Source organism: Anser anser (genome assembly GCF_964211835.1).
Source record: "Anser anser genome assembly, chromosome: 3".
In the NCBI taxonomy this organism is placed as follows: Eukaryota; Metazoa; Chordata; class Aves; order Anseriformes; family Anatidae; genus Anser; species Anser anser.
In genome coordinates this window covers 91,135,269-91,145,342 of record NC_139722.1, presented here as the reverse complement: position 1 = coordinate 91,145,342, position 10,074 = coordinate 91,135,269, and positions in this window count along the sequence as shown.

The window sequence follows — 10,074 nt, the reverse complement described above, 5'->3', positions numbered from 1 at the left end:
GGAAAAAAACTGGATGCAAAGACTAAAAGGGAAGCCAGCAGAAGCTGGTCACGAAGTATTCATGAAGACATGAACTGTGTCAAAGGGAGCAGTGCTTTCAGAAAAGTGCTGGGGGAAGAAGAGCAGGGAATAGAAGGAAGGCACGGCCTGAAATACCTTAGAAAGGGACCTCTTTTTTCAGAACGGGAACCACTCAAACCAAACCCTAAAAATAACAACAGCTGAACACTAAAAATGGGGACAAACTTTTAGCTATTTTAAACCACTGGTGACCTGTAGTAATTCTTCCTAAGTCCCTGAAGTTACTCAGCTTTACACAGGGTTTGACTGAACAGAATCTGGCCCTACATCCCACCCCCTCCTTGGCCCATAGCTCATTTGTGGCTCCTGGCTGCCTCAGCAACAGTTATGCAGGCGTGTTACAGCTTAAAAATGCCTGTAACTTCGTGTGTGTGCTTTGGCCAGGACATAGGACTGCTAATTAGTTAAATAGAAACAGTTTACTTCCCTCCATTTATTACAGCCTCGTTCCAAGAGCAGCTTAGCATTTCAGCAAAGGTGAAAACGGGAGTTGCTGAGTGCAGTGGGCTAAGCAGTTGTGGTGTTTTTTTTTTTTGTTGTTTTGGAGACTTCATGCTAACGCCTCAAAATGTGTCTCAAAATCAAGTGATCTGATGATGGCAACCCCTGACACATCTGGCACACTCCCTGGAAAGGCACAGGGTGAAGTGGCTGAACCCTTTTTCACAAGCTGGGCCTGAAGGGCTTTGGGTGAGCTCAGTGCAGGCTGTCATAATAAGAGCACATTTTCATTGTGGTCACAAGAAGTCTATGCAGCAGTAGCCGAGACACAAATCCAGCCAGCTCTACCTTCCTCTCCCTCAGTGCTGCCATGGCTGGGTTTAGAAGGCCTTGGGTTTAGCATATCTAATTTTGAACTCATCCTACTTGCTCCTTTGATGAGGAGAAAGTACCCAAAATTGCAGTGGTTAAGCGGGGCTGAGTACAAGTTTACTGGAAGGGCTGGATGCCCTTGGACACGCTCTCGGAGCAGAGCTGTGCGACAAACCAAGCACTGCTGAGCTCCACTTTCACAACCTGACTGCAAGGGCAGGGCTGTCAGGCAAGCTGCCTAACGGCTGTGGCTCTCCCCAGTGCCACGCACACAACTTCTGCTCCATCTTGCTGCTGCCAAGCTTCACCTTGCATGGCTAACTTGAGCTTCCCCAAGCAACGTCTGTTACAGATACAATTGCTTCTTCAATAGCCTCAGCAGAAGAGAGCATGGAGTATATCCTCAAATTCTGGACAGCCTGCTCAAAACCAGAAGATCTCCATCCTTCTAAGCTGTTCCCACACAGATTTAGTCTCAAACTTCTCTCCTCTATACCCACAACAACACTTCCAGGGTACACAACTGCAAAGACGCAAGGCCAGCAAAAGCAAGGTTTCTGGTTCCACCGTGAAGGGCAGCTTGGCCGCAAAGCGTGCCCAAGTGACAGGAGGCAGGGGAGGAAGAGAGGGAGACAGCAAGAGGGCCGGGCAATTGTAAAGTTGTGTTAATATTATGCTTGGAAAAAACATATGCCAGCAGATACACAGCTGCTCTGTTACTAGTGCCCTAGGCCAGTTAGCAGCTGGTGCAAGTCGTGGCATGGCTCCATCGCCAGCAGCGGAGCTGCGCAGCCTGCTACCAGGTAGCATCTGCTCCCGAGGGCCTGGAAGAGAGAGGTTTCAGCTCTGACCTCCCACTGCCACCGCTTTCCAAGTCCTTAAGGAACACCCTGGTTAATTAACGGGATCATTCCAGCACTTGAGAGTCTCCCCATGTGCAAAGTTGCAGCTGAGCTGGAATTACAGCTGTCCCAGGGCAGCACGTGGGGCCGCATCCTCCCATCCCTCCAGCCACCTCCCCGGCTGCCACCCACAGCCTCTGTGCTTCCCCACCCCGGGCCTGACGCTGAATGGAAATGTTTTAGCTCTGTGCGGCTCGTTTGGCTTCTGCAGATCAGCTCCTGGGGCCATCCTCAGCCCAGATCCAAGAAATAAGTGGAGCCGAGGGGAGGGAATCGTTTCTGCTGCCCTTGAAGTCTCATCTCTCCTATTGCAGCTGGCAGCTCAGAAGGCTCCATCCTGCCAAGACCGAATCTTAACTGGGTTCAGTGGAAACACAGGCTGCTGCCAGGGCTGCCGTGAGCCCCACCTTGTAGGGAACATGGGCAGAGCTCGTCTGGCCCCTCAGCAAAGGGCCTTCACTAGGGTTTAGAACAAATAAATAAATAAATTTCTCCAAACCTGCGATATCAGTGGGAGCCACGGGCTGAGGAGGAGAGGAGATGGCTTAACCAGGCAGTTTGCAGAGCAGCCGTGAGGAGGAGCAGGCAGAACCACGGCTGTGGAAAATCTTCCCCGCCCTGGCAGCCCTCAGGGAAGGGAAGCCACCAGCTTGGCCAAGGGGCAGCCAGCAGCCCCCAGGCCCCACAGAGAATTCACATACTAAACCTGAGCAAACACACGAAACCTATCACAGTTTTGCACAGAAATGCTCCTGCTGAGGGCTGTGGGGATACGAAGGACAAGATATGCTTGTCTTCTTATGCTGGAAGGGGCAGAGCAAAACCTCTTCAAGCGTCCTTGCCTGCATATGACAAGAGGATGCTACATAAAATTTTTTCCAAGCCACAGACGCCGATTTCAAACCCAATCACTACAAAGACTGTTGCCAGAGCTCACTCATACCTCTGCGATTAGGCACAGTCTAGCCACCCCTTTGGCTTTGAGGAGGCACCCAGAGTGCTGCTGCCAACTCCTAATGCACCCAAGATGGGTGCTCCTGACCTAATTTCCTTAAAAGCACAGCATCCTGTCAGCTCTGCCACCGTATTGTCCCAGCAGCAGCAGCATGCAGTGGGAGGAAATCCACAACAAAGCCAGTAGCCAGCAGTCTGGGTAATTTTGACACCATTTGCTCTATCTAGCAGATTTTAGGTGCGTCAGAGGAAGGCCATCACAGTAAGATCTTGCTCAGACTGGAAACTCAAGAGCTTGCCCTGCTGATTCAGGGCTTCAGGGTTACAGACAGCTTATGCAACTGATGCCATGCAGGCATCTCAGAGCTGCTGGACCCGAGAGTACAAATGGGCTCTTGCTCTGGTAAAATGGCTTTAACAGGATTTTCCAGCCAGCAAGCAAGCTTTGACAGACACACCCAGGACACTCAGCCATAAGCAACACAACTGCGTGCAGGAGGCTCTTGGCCAGCCAGACTGGGAGGGGTATTTAAACACAAGTTTCTTGCATTCATCTTTATAGCCTGCTATTTCCCCCAAGGCTCGCCGAGGATGCCTTGGAGCACATCCTTCTGGGATGTCCCAGATGCAGCAAAGGCATGGACAATAACACTTAGCCGATCGCTGGTAAACCATAGCTGTTGCAAACCTACTCCAGAGAACTCTAGCTGAACCCCAGCAGCTGGAGGCATTTTCATTTCCACTTCTCTGAGGCTGGTATTTCAAGGTGTTTTTATTTCTTTTTAATCAATGCACATGGCCAGCTCAGGAGGGGGTCGAAGTAGGGGAGGGAGGCAACGCAGCCACTGTATCTGCACAAAGTAGTTCCACATGCAAGAGAAACAGGGCTCGACTCGCTCGGTGCGTGTTTTGCAGTGCGGTTGTGAGCCGTCATTCCACCTCGACAAAGCTGTTATTTATTTACTTAAAGACTTGCATTCCGTGGAAAAAGATGCCCCAAGATAGCACTGTGTTTCTAAAATTAAACCCAGCTGGCTGGAGCAGGCGAGCAAGCACTCCTGTGCTTCACCAGCAGCGGGAGCAGGGCTCCCCACGTCCCGGCCTCCCCTCCCTCACGGAGCTTGACAAGATCTCCCCGTGCCCTCAGCCAAGAGCGAGGCATCTCCCGGGGGAGCCAGGCTTGGATCGAGCACCTCACGTGAGAGCAGGGGTGCCACCACATCCTACAGTGTGGGACGAGGTCTTAGTTGCAGCAGTTCACTCCCTTCACCTCTCGCTCTGCTGCAGGAGAGAGGACATCCCACCAGACGCCTGACAAAAGTCTGAGTGTGGCCGGGAGAAGTCCTTTAACAATTTGTGGGAACAGGCCACATTCCTGATCCCCAATTCCTACCCAATCCTGCCAAGATCTTGCTCCAGTTCATGGGTCGCTGGGAGCTCCCTCCTTACAGCAAAGCTCATCCATCCCTCACTGCTGTAACCTAAGTTAAGAAACCTGTTTTAAACATAACCATTTATAGAAGGGAAGAGCCCAAGTGTTCCTCCACCCTGGCCTGGCACCAGCAAGAATTTCCCCTGCAGACACACTTTTGGCACCTGTCCCCCTGCGGACACACGTGCGCAGAGGCCGTGTCCACATCAGCAAGGAGCTCAATGGGGAAACGAGTACTTGGGCCTGTCAGAGCAGCTGGTGCTGGAGCTGCTGTTCAGGGGTTTTACTGTGGCCTAGATTTAGCCTCACCCCTCAGACAAGATGTCTCCACACACACACACACACGTGTGGTTGCAGCTCACTGTAGGACCGGCTGGTCTCCAGTTGAGCCCCTGCACCCGTCAGGGCTGGGAGCACCTCTGAGGCATTTGGGAAGCAAAGCTGCTGGGGGTGGCAGAGGCAGCTCTGTGAGGTTTGGCCCCAAACCTCACTGCTCTGTGCCTGGGGGCCCACACAGAGCGAGAGCAGAGAAGCCTAACCCAGGCCCAGAACCAGCAATGGAAGAGACAGGGATGGCTGGTGGGGGCCAAAGAGCAAGGGGGAGGAAATGGTGGAAGTGCTGGCGATGCTGGGGTGCCTGTGGAGCCACTGACTCACAGGTGCACAGAGTTCCCCCATGGCCCAAGCACCATGCCCTGTCCTGGGCACAGGCAGGGAGCAGGGAAATGGTCCCTGGCATCCCATGCAGCTTGCTGGGACCAAGGCATGAAGAAGAGGACAGTCCTACTGCTACAGGCCTGGACTGCGACCCAGGAGGACCTGACCACAGGACTTTGGGCCAGACCAACGCGTTGTGCTTGCTAAGTCACTCAAATTATTGTTTGCAGATGGGGACACTATTCCAACCTTCCCATTGCTCCATGTACTTGGCAGCGAGCACCCATGATCAGATCTGCAGACCTGAGTGCTTTGTGTCTGACATATAACTGGAGAAGTTAATATTTGCCATCAAGTTAGCATGGTTGCTTTTAGCAGATATGACTTCTGCCCCCCAGTTTCTTTCAATTGTTTAATGAAGATTTCACCTCCCTGCCTCCTAAAGAGAAAAATCCACCTGCACTGGCAACAACCCAGGTCCCATTTCAGTGACTACAAAAGACACAGGCATTTAGTACTGGTAAAGCTCCTTGCAGAGCTGATGGGAAGTACTGGAAGAAGAAAGAAAGAAGACAACTGGCCACCACTCCTGCAAGAAGTTCTCAGGAAAGAGCCTACTTCTCATCGGAGCTCAGCTATTTGTATGATTATGTCCACTCGCCCATAATTATACTGGTTCTGCTCTGTGCAGCACTGTCAGCCCTACTGATCCCTGTCCAAACTCCTGCTGTCTTCCTGTCTTGATTAGGATGCCAGCCCGGGTTAAAAATGAGAGAGTTAGATTGTTTCAGTATCTGATTTATCCCCTTTCTCCTCCCATCCCATTTTGGGTTTGGGATGTGCCAGTCAGCATCCCCTGGGAGAGGGTTAATCAGGAACAGATTGGCAACTGGCAGCCGCCTCACAAGGACAAGTCCCATAGCTAAGATCAAGCTGATGTCTCCCCCTTTGACCCTGGTGCAAGTCCAAGACATGCCTGCTGATGCAGCCCAGCACTGACACCCCAGGAGCTGGCACAAGATCAGCATCCAAGGCCACAGCCAGCTTGGTCCCGATGTCACATTGCCTCAGCTCTGGAGCTGCTTCTGCGGTGAGAGGCCACGTGTCCACACTGGCCCCAGAACCAGCTTCAGCTCTCCAGCTGCAGAAGTTGATACCTCTCTGCTAAAGGACAAGCTTTCATTCCAGAGACCAGAAGAAAGGAAGACGATTTGTTATTATTTTAAATGAGCCACATTTCACGTGCAAGAAGGTTCATACCAGGGATGATCTTCTGCAAGGGGCTCTAACCAGAGCCCAACCTCGAGCAGTTGCTACTGCCACAAAGAAAGGGCAGCAAATCCTCCTGAGGCAAGTAGCAAAGGGCCATAGTGACAAAGAAGACAAAAGGGAGGTGAAGAGGGCTCCAATGTTGAGGAGCACCAGGAGCAGAGGTTGCTTACAGCAGAACAATGCATGGCACTGAACAGTTGTTATCCTGTTTGGAAGCCCAGCAGGAAGGAAAACCCTGCCAAAAAAAACTACCTTTGGGTGTTAACCGAAATAAGAGAAGATCCAGAATTGCCTGGGAAGACAAATAGAGTCCATGTTACCTGAGGAAACTCTTGTCCAGTTAAAATCCTGAGGTACCACAGTAACCCCTCATAACTGCTTCCACTGTATCACCATGATGGCAGATGACTGGCAAAGGACTTGCTATATAACACAGTAGACATGACATTATAGATACCACTGACAGACATTTCAGCCAGACAAAAGCGTTCTTCCACATCTTGCACAGTTCAATAAGTTACGATGTCCTCTTCATACTTTTTCCTCCCCAATTTTCTGGTTGTTATTTTTCTAACTAATGTAACTACAGACACATTCTGCTTTTATGAGCACTGCAAAGACTTGCCTCAACTCTACAATACTCCACATCTAAAATAAAGTGGGCAAAGAGCATTCCCTGGGCTCCCACATTAACTTAAGCCCAGCATTTGAGCAGTGACCCCAAGCGTTTGATGCTGTTGTGGTAGGAAAATGCAGCAGCCTTCCCCAAAGGAAAGCCCCCAGCACACCACAAACCCTCTTTGGGCCTGTGGTTGCCATAACCTAAGGCAGTGGCTGGCGTGAAGGGAAAGAGAGTCAGGACCAGCATGAAACCTACCCATCCTTTCATCAGAGGCAGTGAGGAGACAGGGAAGGTTTCTCTCACCCCCACCTCCACCACCCAGCAGGTACCTGAGCCATCTCTGAAAACAAGAGCGCAGGTGCCAGAGGCAACACACTGCAGCGCTCTGTCAGCGATTTCTGCCTCCACTTCACAGGCAGATGAGCAGACCCGGGTGGCACGGTCACACCGACATGCTCTGTGCCAAGTAACCCCAGCTTTATAGTCCAGAGGCAGGCCTTCAGCCCAGGTGCCGTGGGTACCCCAGTGACAGCGGGCCTGCAGGTACAGCCCAACGGCTGCAGGACCTCTGCTTGGATTTGCATTAACAGCCTTCAGGGCCTGCCTCAGTCCCTCCAACTCATACAAAGGTTCTCCAAGACCAAGGAAGAAGAAAGACTGGCTTGGAGGGACAGTGGCAGCAGCACAATGAAGTGCTCAATTTAAATTTTACCATTAAAAAAAAGTCTACAGCCACTAGTATAGATACTAGTAACCACCCAACACAGTATCTCAAGGAATAGGCCCTGTATGTGAGCCACACAAATGATGGCATACACCAGTCATATTTGGGCAAGCACCTTCTAAGCCCCAGCTCTGCAGAGACGTACAGCTGCCCTGGCCTAAAGCACTGAGGGTGGGCATGGAGATGCTCCCCTAGGCAGGCCAGGGGTGCCTGGCACCCCCATCCTTGCCCCAAGTGACCACAGGCAGTGGGAGACCCCAGGGAGAGGCAGTAAGCGAGCTGGAACACCTCACCACATTCATGTCATTTTTCATGCTTTGATCATGGCTGGACAGGATGGGGCTTTGTGGCTTTTTCTTCCCCCATTTGAACCAAAAGGCTCCTCCTTGTTAATTAAGCATAGGAAGAAAGAGGGGAGCTCAGCTGCAGGGGGAGAGGACAAACATTTGTCCTTAAAAAAGCAAAAGTTAACCCTTTGAAAGAATCCTTACTTGCAGAAACAGACAGACTAAAAGATTAAAACCAGGTATGCCAAACTGACATCCTACCCTGTTTTATTCCTCCTCTGCTTCATTCCCTCATCAAAGCACATGTGAGCAAGGCATTTTGCCTTCTTAATGCATCCTTTCATTACTATCTCACGTGAAAATTCAGTCTGACGGGCTGATGGTCATACAGAAGAGCAGACCCTTCCCCCACCCCCAATACAAAGAAATCATAAGAAGTACAGAAAAAAAAAGTCAGAAGAAGAAGAAGAAGACAGACAAAAGGAAAGACAGACAAAAGGAAAGACAGACAAAAGGACCTTTCCTCCTGGTGAGAGTCTGACCAAAGTAGAGATAAACAGCAGCTACGTCTCAGAGGCAACAGAAAGAAGCCATCACAGAAATGTGAAATAAACAAAATCTAGTACAACAACCTTGAAAACCTTCTGGGCTCTAGGAGAAGGGGAAGCAAGGGGGCAAAAGTTTTTCATTATTTTGTTTTCAAGCAATAGAAACCAGTTCCCAAAAGGCTAAGCAGATTTCTAACAGAAAATTCCCTATCTGCTACGGCAGAGATAACAGTCATCTTTGTTTAAAGACAAGCCAAAGGTTAAAGAAAGGGGAAACCAATGAATAATAGATCCTCAGACTTTCCCAGCAAGGGAGAAGAGCTCCCCTTATACTCCTCCTCACTGCCACTCACTCACAGCAGCTAAATCCCGATGCTAGCTTTGCTCAGAAAAAAAATTCAGGAGGCACTTACCTTGCTCCTGCGCAGTGATGACAAGGACAGGCAGGTCTATGGCCATAAGGAGAAGCGAAATGGGAAGACTGAAGGAAATTTCTGTGGGAGAGCCATCCTGTAGGGCAGGACAGCAGCCCCTTGCTGCAGGCTCCAAAACCAATCAAAATATTAAAGAAAGAAAAATCTTCTTCCTATAATTCCAGTAGGATACATCGCTGCTCAAAGCAGAATGCAAATGCTGCTAGACTTGACCTTCAAGAAGAGGAAAAGCAATGGTCTGGCCTCCTTTACTGCAACACAGCTGCTAGACAAGGAAAGGAGACAGGCAAGTCTCTGCATTTTCATTCTCTCTCTGCCACTCATGTCCTGCATGGATTTCAGAAACATCTCTTTGCCTCTACCTTTGCATCTGTAAAACAAGAACCTTGTAGCAAAAACTCAAAGGAAAACCTGACTCAAATAGAGAGTCCGTTCAACAAGTACAAAACAAGAGCCTCCCCACGCAGCACTCAGAGCCCCCACCTGCTGCCCATTGGCCCTCAGCTTGTGCAAGCAATTATCCCCTGATTGCTTTTGCTCATTGCCATGGCCCTTCCCACCTGAGAGCCAGAACTAAGAGCAGGGGCTTTGTTTGAGGTCCCTGGAAGCCACACACTGCAGGAGTATGCTGCTCAGCCAGCAAGGCCACCCATCAAAACTAGGCACCGGCCTCGCCAGAGCTCAAAGTTAAAACATCACCCCTTGATGGGCTGAAGATAAACATGAAAAGTTGTGGCTTAAGGATGAATTTTGTCAGCCAGCTATTTCTGTTATCAGAGACAGGGAGATCTGTGTGTAAATGAACCAGCTGCGTCTAAGATGAAAACGAGGTTCTGCCCTTGAGCTTCGAGGAATTCCTTGGCACATCCCTTCATTCACCCGCTTGTCAAGTGCGCACAAATTAGCCTTAGCTCTTACGTGCCTCCTGCTTGCCCTGCTGTTCTGCATCTAACTCCTCTCCCCCCTCACCTCCCGCATCTCTGAAGGCTTTAGGCCTGATGTTGGCTCTCCTGGCTTCTTTTCTTATTTAACTCCTGCCTTTGAAGCCATCCTCTCCTCCTCTCAGTCACACTCTTGCAGTGAGCTTATGGCCAGCCCTGCAGCCTTGCCTGCTGGTGTAGTAGCGTGCCCACACGTGGATTATGAGCTCTTAGATAGCAGACCTTTTGTGTGTGTGTGTGTGTGTGTGTGAACCCCAGTGTTGCCTGTGTTGTTCCACCTTCTTGCCAGAACAACCTGTGAAGTTTCTCACCAGCTCTGCAGTGCCTTCATCACCTGAAGAGCTACAAGCTCTTGACCAAAGAGAAAGACCCAGAGCCAAGCAAAAAAAGCATACCCAGACTCCAAC